The sequence below is a fragment of the Labrus mixtus genome, chromosome 6, assembly GCF_963584025.1.
Source record: "Labrus mixtus chromosome 6, fLabMix1.1, whole genome shotgun sequence".
NCBI lineage: Eukaryota > Metazoa > Chordata > Actinopteri > Labriformes > Labridae > Labrus > Labrus mixtus.
This window is the reverse complement of record NC_083617.1, coordinates 29,783,034-29,793,495: the sequence shown is the minus strand read 5'-3', so window position 1 is coordinate 29,793,495 and position 10,462 is coordinate 29,783,034. Positions and strand designations below refer to the sequence as shown.

The 10,462-nt window shown below is 42.2% G+C and overlaps 1 long non-coding RNA gene across 1 annotated transcript; it reads right to left on the bottom strand.

Moving 5' to 3' along the window:
• Positions 1-252: 252 nt before the first annotated feature.
• LOC132975953 (uncharacterized) lies at positions 253-9,170 on the bottom strand. Its single transcript, XR_009673344.1, has 2 exons — positions 8,804-9,170; positions 253-693 (listed from the first exon to the last, which is right to left on the bottom strand). It is a non-coding gene; the product is annotated as an uncharacterized LOC132975953 (long non-coding RNA).
• Between the last annotated feature and the right edge of the window lie 1,292 nt (positions 9,171-10,462).

Here is a 10,462-nt window from a genome sequence, read left to right as displayed (position 1 = left end):
TCAAACAAAAACAAAATTTATTATTTTGTCCGGTTTACTTTTTTATCCACCCGGCCACCTTCTGTAACGTGATGTAAGGTATTACTGTTGTTAACTTCAGTGATCATGTCACTTTTCATGTCACTTTTACTAAACAGTTATCTGGTTAATTGTGTTACTTTAAGTTCTTCTACTGTCAGTGTTGCTCCCCCGACCTGGCCTAGTGGTGCCAGAGAAGAAGTTTCTGTATGTAAATACAAAGAAGCAACACAGTTTAGCTGTGTTCAGCTCGGCTGCAGGATTTATTTATTTATTAAATATATACAATTTTAACCTGAGTAGCTGTGTTTTTTACTTACTCAAATTAGCATACTCAGCCTCAAATATCACACATTCACACACAACTGTCTCTATTTCAAGTCAACAAGAAACATATACACAAATAAGAACATGACATGTTTACATTAGCTCTGATTTCTGAATCATTAGCAAAACAAACCCCTTTAATGTGTCTCAGCATTTCCACGTGCTCCGTAATCTTATTACTTACTAGCAACAGGTGCGCTAGCCTAGCATGCTTAACATCTACTTTTCACTCATACCTAACTGTAAAAATACTCAACTACAACCGTTATACTTCACTTACTAAATTCCCAACACTCTTAACCATTATACTGGTGTCCATGCTTGTGATTTTGAGGACAATAAACCCACCTATTGCGGCTATATCAGCCTTTGCAGGTCGTCAAAAAAGTTTGCCGCGAGGGACTAAACACGGGAGTGAAGCTGTGGCGCGCTGTCGTTATAAATGACTTCCAGATCCAAGATGCTTTAGTCATTTATTCTTCCAAAACAAAACAAGATAACCCTAACCCGTAGCAGATCTGCATCCTCAACAGGTACCCGTATCTGATGAAACATGGCCTCAATGTCAGCCATGAGTACTACAGGCTCCTTTCTGAACCGGGTCATGACTCCTACCAATGTGCTAGTAAGGTCTGGTCCTTGCAGGAGCTGTGCATTTAAAGAGGTTCCTTGAAAGGTTGCAGCACAGTCAAACACAACTCGAATCTTTTTCTTTATTGGATGGTATACACCATGGTGTGGTATATACCATACACGACCATCCCTGCATTCCAGATCCTCCTTTGGCACTTCCTCTGCATATCCCTTAGAGATTATTTCATTCATACAAGCAGTGTAATCACCATGAAATGCAGCATCCTTTGAAAACCTCTTCTTGAGGCTCAGAGCTCGTTGTTCTGCCACTCTCTTTTTTTTTTTTTACATCTTTTTCCTTTAATCAATCAATTCAATCAATCAATCAATTTTTATTTACACAAGCAGGTAAAATACCTCACTCTTTGTCTGTTAACATTACAAAAGAGCAGGTAAAAAGACCTTACTCATTCTTATGTTACAAAAAGCAGGTAAAAGACCTTACTTATTGCTATGTTACAAAGATCCGGCCTATCCATCATGAGCACTTTAGCAAAGCAGCAAAAGTTACAGTGGAAAAGAAAAAACTGCCTTATTAAAAGGCAGAAATCTTCGGCCGGATCCCCGGCTCATGACGAAACAGTTTTCACAGGCCTAGACTGCGCCGGGCTTGGAAAGGGATAGGGGGAGAGATGGGATAAGATGCAGGAAGAGGGATAGAGAGCAAGGGGGTGGGGGGAGGTAGACCATCCATCAGCAATCCGGTGGGGAGGGGAGGGTGTGCGTGTGGGGGGGGGGGTTGTTCTGGCAGGCCGCCAACCCACGATCCGGTGGGGAGGGGGTAGTGGTGGGGTGGGGGTTGTTCTGGCAAGCCGTCAACCGACGATCTTGAGGAGCCTAGGAGAGCTCAAGAGCTCCCAGGAAAGTAGGTGGTTAGTGACTGAGATTTATAGATAGATACATGCAGTAATATGATGTACTGTATATGCACAGAGAGAGAGAGAGAGAGAGAGAGAGAGAGGAGCTCAGGGTGCCAGTTCCCCCGGTAGTCTAAGCCTATAGCAGCATAACTAAGAGCTGGTCTACGCCAGCACCGGCCCTAACTATAAGATTTATCAAAAAGGAAAGTTTTAAGTCTATTCTTAAAAATACAGACTGTGTCTGCCTCCTGGACCCCGGCTGGAAGGCGGTTCCAGAGGAGAGGAGCCCGATAACTGAAGACTTTACCCCCCATAGTACACTTGGAGACTGTAGGTACCACCAGCAGGCCTGCACTCCGGGACCGCAATGCTCTCGAGGGACAGTACGGCACTAGTAGCTCCTTCAGGTAAGATGGTGCCTGGCCATTTAGAGCTTTGTAGGTGAGAAGAAGGATCTTGAATTCTATTCTAGACTGTATAGGGAGCCAGTGCAGAGAAGCCAGGACAGGAGTGATGTGGTCCCATTTCCTGGTTCTGGTCAGTACACGAGCTGCAGCATTCTGGACCAGTTGAAGAATCTTTAGAGATTTGCCAGAGCACCCTGACAAAAGAGAGTTACAATAATCCAGTCTGGAGGTAACAAATGCATGAACTAGTTTCTCTGCATCACTTGGATCTTGGATATATTACGAAGGTGAAAGTAGGCTGTTCTTGAAACTTGACTGATGTGAGAGCTAAAAGACATATCTTGATCAAAAAGAACTCCTAGATTCCTAACAGTGGTGCTAGATACCAGGCTGATGTCACTAAGGACAGTCAAATCACTAGAAAAAGTCTCTCTGAGATTCTTAGGGCCTAGCACAATAACTTCAGTCTTGTCTGAGTTAAGTAGCAAAAAATGTCTTGTCATCCAGGTCCTAACGTCCTTAAGGCACGTTTCTAGCTGACATAACTGACTGGTACCATCGGGCTTCATTGATACATAAAGCTGAGTATCATCTGCATAACAATGAAACTGTATGGAGTGTTTCCTCATAATATTTCCCAGAGGAAGCATATATAATGTAAAAAGAATTGGTCCAAGCACTGAACCTTGTGGGACTCCATGGCAAACTTTAGTGTGCATAGAGGACTCATCATTAACATGTACAAACTGAGATCGGTCTGATAAGTAGGATTCAAACCAACTTAAAGCAGTCCCTGAAATTCCAAGCAAATGCTCCAGTCTGTACAACAGGATCCGATGGTCAATGGTGTCAAAAGCAGCACTAAGATCTAACAAGACGAGCACAGACAGAAGTCCCCTGTCTGAGGCTAGAAGTAGATCGTTTGTAACTCTAACTAGTGCAGTCTCAGTGCTATGGTGGACTCTAAAACCTGACTGGAACTCCTCAAATAAACTGTTGTCATGGAGAAAGTCACACAGCTGCTTAGCTACCACCTTCTCCAGGATCTTTGAGAAAAAAGGAAGGTTGGATATAGGCCTGTAATTAGCCAGAGTTCCTGAGTCCAGAGTAGGCTTTTTAAGTAGAGGTTTGATTACCGCTACTTTAAATGCCTGTGGTACATAGCCTGCCAGTAAAGACATATTGATCATATCTAATATGGAGTTGCTAACTAAGGGAAAGACTTCCTTAAACAGCTTGGTTGGGATTGGGTCCAAAGTACAGGTTGACGGTTTCGACGCAGAAAAAATGGAATATAGCTCTGAAAGGTCAATTGGAGAAAAACAATCGAGGCTAATATCTGGTCCTGGAACTGTCTCTGCCGTATCAGACGTATCCGCACCAGGTAAGGGCAGGAGGTTACCAATTTTGTCTCTGATGTCTAGAACTTTGTTGTTGAAAAAGCTCAGGAAGTCATTACTGCTGAGGGCTAGAGGAATACAAGGCTCAATGGAGCCATGACTCTCTGTCAGCCTGGCTACAGTGCTGAAAAGTTATCTAGGATTGCCTTTGTTTTCCTCGATTAGAGAGGAGTAGTAGGCAGCTTGGGCGTGACGTAGAGCCTTCATATATCTTCTATGACTATCCTGCCAGAAGAAACGAGATTCTACCGTTTTGGTCGAGCACCATATTTTTTCAAAATTCTGCGACGATTGTTTCAGAGTACGGGTTTCTGAGTTGAACCATGGAGCCACTCTCCGCCGCTTGACAACCTTCTGTTTCAGGGGAGCAATCGAATCCAGAGTAACTCTCAGCGAATCCACTGCACTATCAACAAACTGATCTAGCTGAGAGGGACTAAAGCTATCATAAGAGTTTCCAACTGGGTTGAAACACGGTACTGAATCAAAAACAGCTGAAATAGCTTCCTTAAATCTAGCCACAGCACTATCCGACAAACTTCTAGAGAGCACACCTCTTCCAGGCAGAGGTAATTCTGGTAGGACAAAATCGAATGTAATAAAAAAAATGGTCTGATAGCAGAGGATTTTCTAGGAAAACTGTAAGGTTATGGATTTCAATTCCATAAGCTAAAACAAGATCCAGGGTGTGGTTAAAACGATGAGTAGGTTCGTTTACACCCTGGGTGAAACCAATAGAGTCTAATAGTGACATGAAAGCTATGCTCAGGCTATCATTATCAACATCCACATGGATATTGAAGTCACCTACAACAATTATTCTATCACTGCTAAGGACTAAGTCTGATAAAAATTCTGCAAATTCAGATAAAAACTCAGAATATGGGCCAGGAGGGTGGTAAACTACAGCAACTAGAACTGGCTGAAAGGTTCTTGAGACTGGATGTGGAAGACTAAGAACAAGGCTTTCAAAAGAAGAAAAATTCAGCTTTGGTCGAGGATTAACTAAAAGACTGGAATTAAAAATAGCTGCTACTCCACCACCTCGTCCGGTGTCTCGAGGTATATGAGTACAAAAATGACTGGGAGGAGTGGATTCATTTAAACTAACATATTCATCTCGACACAGCCAGGTTTCAGTCAAAAAAAGTAAATCAATGTGCTGATCTGATATCAGATCATTCACTTAAAGAGACTTGGATGCTAAGGACCTAATGTTCAAAAGTCTGCAGTGAATCCTCCGATCTTGTAGCAGAATCGTATTCGTAGTTTTGATTCTAATGAGATTTTGACGATCCACGCCGTTTGGATGACTTATAAAAACGGGTCTGGGCCGGGGGACAGACACAGTACCTATAGTATAACTACAGTTCGATTCAGAATTACAGCTATAGTGACTGGGAGACAGATCTAAGGGAGGCGCAGAGAAGTGTGTAAGACTGCAGCTCTGCCTCCTGGTCTGAACTCTGTGTTGTTGTCAGGGTTTTGGACTAATAACCTCTGCTAAAAGGTAACCCAATACTGTAGTGTCCATCCACCAACTTTGCAGAGGCAGTGACATGCGCCATAAAATTCTCATCCTCTCTTGAGAATCCAACCTGCTCATCCTGACTGCATTCAGGGAAATCAAACTTTAAATGCTGCTTCCACAGATCATCCAGTTTTGCAACAGAGATCCTGTTAACCATGACATCCTGTGGTCCGTGAGAAGTGTCACTGATTTCAACTCTTCTAAGAGGCCCATTCACAGTCCAGCCCAACATAGTTTTGACTGCATATGGTCCTCCATCTACACTCCGAACAACTTGCCATGGCTCCAATGCCTTTGGAACATTTGTTCCGATTAGCAGGTCAATTCCTGAATCAACCGCTGTTATTTTAACATCTTTCAGATGTGGCCACATTGGTACATCTTCCTGACGAGGAATGTTACCTTGATGCACGGGCATGCTTTTCTGTGTGAAGATATCAGGTAGTTCACAAGAACAATCATTGTCCAATGCAGCTACTTCCAAGTCTGAAACAATATGGCTTCCAACCACTTTCTCCTGACCCATGGTACGAAGAAGAATGCCTGTCCGTCTTCCTCTGACATTTAGTGAGTTCATTAGCCGTTCGGTACAAAACGATGCCGAGCTCCCAGGATCCAGGGAGGCGTAGGTAATCAGTGTCTGATCCCCTTTTTTAGACTTGACACGAACTGGTACAATAGATAGCGTACAGTCCTGTACACCGGCCCCGGTAAGAGCACTAGACTGAACAGAGAGGTGGCTTGCATTGAGTCACTGTTCTTCACCTTTTGATGAACATGAAGTATACTTGGATGCTTCAGGTTGCATACTTTGCATGTCAAACGCTTCCTGCAGTCTTTGCTCATGTGTCCAAAACACAAACAGCCAAAACACACTCCATGTTCCTTTAAGAAAGCAATTTTCTCACTGTGCACCCTTCTTTCCAATTGAAGGCACAGATCCAATGTGTGTTCCGTCCCACAAAACAGGCAAAATGTTGCACCGTTTATGAGTTTCTGCTTGATCCTGGGTCCAGCATCAACCTTCCTCTCCACTGTTGTAACTGTGGTTGCAAAGCTACTCCCTTTTGCCCTTGAACGAAGCAGGAGTTTTGGTTTCCGATTATCTTTGTTTAACACTGTTGGTGAGGTATCCTGTATGTCTCCAAACAATGGATCACTTGCAATCTTCACCTGTCTCTCAATGAAGTTAACAATGTCATTAACTGTAGCTCTACGGCTACGCCTTTCTTGCAATTCACAGGCCACAGTTCTCCATCTGTCTCTGTGTTTGTAAGGCAACTTTTTGATAATAGCCAGCATATTGGCAGGGATGTTTAATTCATCCATGTATTCCACCTCCTGCATGGCATTGTAGCATCCTCTCAAAAACAAGCTGTATTCCTGCAGAGCTTTCACATCCTCTGATTTTATTGAAGTCCATGAGAGAGCCTTTTCCATATAGGCAGAGGCTATCTTCTGTGCATTGCCAAAATGTTCTTGGAGCAAAGCTTTAGCTTTGGCATAACCTCTGTCATAAGACAGATGCTGACAGCTTCTGACAAGTTCCCTAGGCTGCCCCCTGGTGTATTGCTCTAGGAAATACAAGCAATCTTTAGGGTTGCCAGTTTTCTCTTCTATGCTGGCCTCAAAAGCTCTTCTGAAAGTGTGGTATTGCAATGGGTCACCATCAAAAATCTGAATGTCCCTTCTAGGTAAAAATGAAAGAGACTGTTGCTGCACTAAGAGGGCAGTGATTTCATTTTGTTTCTCCAAAACAGTTATTATTTGACTCTGATCATTACTGATTGGTGCCTGTGCTGCAGGTTGACTCATTTGGTCTTGAGCCTGTGGTTGTGACTGACCCTCGGAGTGTCTTGACCATGTGTATTGAGGTTCTGAATCTGAAAAAATCATTTTCTCCTTGGGACGTATGCCCTTACTTTGTTGATGTGAATCAAGGCGGCCTCTTATGGCAGGCATAAAAACTACTGCATCAGCATTGAGTGTTGCAACTTTCCTTTGCTCTCTTTCAAGATGAGAGTTCATACCATTGGAGTGCCATGATGCTTGACTAGCAACATTTGACCCTCCAGAGCCTCTTAACACATTCACTTTAGCCATTGATGCGGCTATTTCTACTTCAAGTTCAAATTCTTCCTTCTTTTTCCTTAGCTGCTCCTCTTGTTCTTCCAATCCATGCTTTGTCTTTAATAACCCTTGTCTTGCAAAAAGAGCAGCCATATCAGCCTCTGCTTTGATCCGTGCTGAAGATGTAGATGAAGTGTTAGAACCAGCAGAGCTCCGTTTAGAACCTCTGCTCCCTGCATTTGACACACTGTCACAGGGATTAATTTCATCCTGTGCAACAGAGTTTTCCACATTTTGACCAGAAGGTTTTGAATTATGAGAATTGTTGCCATCCTGTTGTTTGTTTAATTCATCATTTGTTGCCAAATGCTCGTTATTCAGCACTTTCCTTCCAGTTTCAGAAATCCATTGTTTCGTATCCTCGATAAACCCAGTGTTGTACTTGAGTATACTTGAAAACCATTCCTGTTGTTTTTCCTGTTCCTCGGTTGGAAGTAAAGGCATCACAGACTCGTGTAACAGGGTTGTTTCCTCCATTAGTTTCTTTAAATCCTGTAGCTGTGAGTGCACTCCTTTAACATTGTCATCCTTTTGCATGAGCTCTTTAATTGCTTTTATTGCACCTTTCATTTTGTGAACCTTTGTTTGACGACCTTTTTGGAGCTTTTCAACTTTATGGACCAAAGCCTTTGCGGTGAGTTTGACTTCTCTTTTCTGTTCATCCATTTTGAGTCATTGACAAATTCACACCACATTAATCCGTGCGCTGCGCACCAAACACAGCACAGCTGTGAGCTCACTCGGCTAAATTCCACAATTAATCCAGCCACTTCCGTCTCATAAACATCCGACAACAACCAACAACACACACAAGCAACAACACGTCCCCAATGGACAAGCAGTAGTAACAAATCCAAAACTGTTCAAACAAAACAACTTACACAGCAAGAATTGACACAATGTTACATACCGCTTTCATTGCTGTGTTGAGTGGCGTCAGGATTAATGGATGAGCATTCCTCCGAAACAGCTGATTTCCATGTCATCAAAGCGATCCAAAGGTTCCGCTGAGATCCAATTCCGCAGATCAAAACTTTACTTAAAAGCTTTCTGTTGACTAATATTGCGGCTATATCAGCCTTTGCAGGTCGTCAAAAAAGTTTGCCGCGAGGGACTAAACACGGGAGTGAAGCTGTGACGCGCTGTTGTTATAAATGACTTCCAGATCCAAGATGCTTTAGTCATTTATTCTTCCAAAACAAAACAAGATACTACAAACGCTGTTTTCGGATCATCAAATAAACTTGCGATCGCAGTGCAGTATAGTGTGGCGGTCAACACAAATTGTCTCTTCCCACGCTCACCCCCTCTCTCCATCCAAGCCAAAAAACCAGGTGAACAGGTGAGTGCGGCCCATATAATCACTGCCATCACCACGAGATTTCCGGTGAACACACCCACCACCAGTAACAAGCAGACCGTAAACAATAAACAAATCAGTAAACAACCCATGACACCAAATACACAATCAACTTACATTTATGGCTCCTACACCACCTGTATGTAAATACAAAGAAGCAACACAGTTTAGAACTTGCCTCTTTGGGGTATTATGCTCCTCACAAGCGCTATGCGCCCTCTAGTGACCTGATTGAGGATTGCAATAACATAGTAACAAGTTCAGTGCACTGGAATTCGGCTCTAAACAGCTATTTTAGACACATACACATAAAAAAATATATTGGGGTCTATTTTTAACTCAATACATTTGTTCTGACTGTCCCAATGACTTTTAACACAATTTTCAAATCTTGTAATCCATTTTCTACTTTTTGATAACCTTTGTTTTTAGCTTTAGACGATACACATTTTAATGAATTATATACACTTTTTTTAACCCTTTACATCAGTATAAAGTGAGGACAGAAAATCATCAGACTTTAATCTTGTGACGTTGGCTCGAGTCCATGAAGGAGGAAAACAAAAATGTCCGAGCGGTTTAAATCAAGACAAAGAAAAATATTCTTGATTTACTTAATAGACCGTGTGCAGGAGTTAACCTTTAAATCAGCATTCAACATTATCCCAGTCTTTGGTTAATGGCGTTGTAATTAGGGCTGCCGCGGTGATCCAAGGTGGCTCAATAGGTAATATCGCACGCCCACCCCCCACCTCTTTTATTTGTTTGTGAATCAGGGGTCAGAAACTTGCCCTACAGTAGTGACATATGGCCCACAATGTTATTTAGACTGTGACTTTCACTTATTTGATCATTTTCTTAACATAACGCTGTGATAATAAGTGGAACAGAGCAGCGCTGCAGACAGACAGCGTCTGGTGCTGAAGTGAAGCACTGTCACAGCAGCAACAGGTATGACCAGAGTCACCTCCTCTTAAGACTACGAAAAAACACCATGACAGTTCATTCTATACAAATCTGTACAGTAAGACTGACTACAGAACATATACGAGAGAGGGGGGGGGGCAGAGAGAGAGAGTGTGTGAGACGCTGCACAGACTTTACTGAGTTCTGGTCAAGTTGAGTCCATTTTCTTATTTAGTAAATACTCAGCCTGTCGTTATGTAGCCAAATCGTACTGAACAGGTTTGAAAACCAACTGTCATGATTATAACTGTTGCTTCCACGACGGTGCTGTATTTCAGCTGTGTGTGTGTGTGTGTGTGTGTGTGTGTGTGTGTGTGTGTGTGTGTGTGTGTGTGTGTGTGTGTGTGTGTGTAGTGTGTGTGTGTGTGTGTGTGTGTGTGTAGTGTCGGACACGCTCCGCTGATGGCGTGAACGTCTCTGCCGCTGATTGTCACTGCGTTGTTGTTAAGAAAACAATAAAATAAGTTTGAATAAATTATAGACTTAAAACTTTCCTTTTTGATAAATCTTATAGTTAGGGCTGCTGCTGGTGTAGACCAGCTCTAGTTATGCTGCTATAGACTTAGACTACTGGGGGAACTGGTATGGAAGCGATTAGTGATCAGAATTCAAATGATAAAGCTAATTTGAAAATTCAAATTAACAGAAATTCTTTTTAATTTTCAGAATATGAGTGTATTATTTGACTCAAAAATAAAATGATGATTCATTTATCTAATTTGAATTTTAGTTTTCAACTAAAAAATGCCTATATTCTGAAAATTTAAAACATGTTTCTGTTACTGTATTTTCATTTTAAAATTAGCTTTTTCATTTGAATTATGATACAG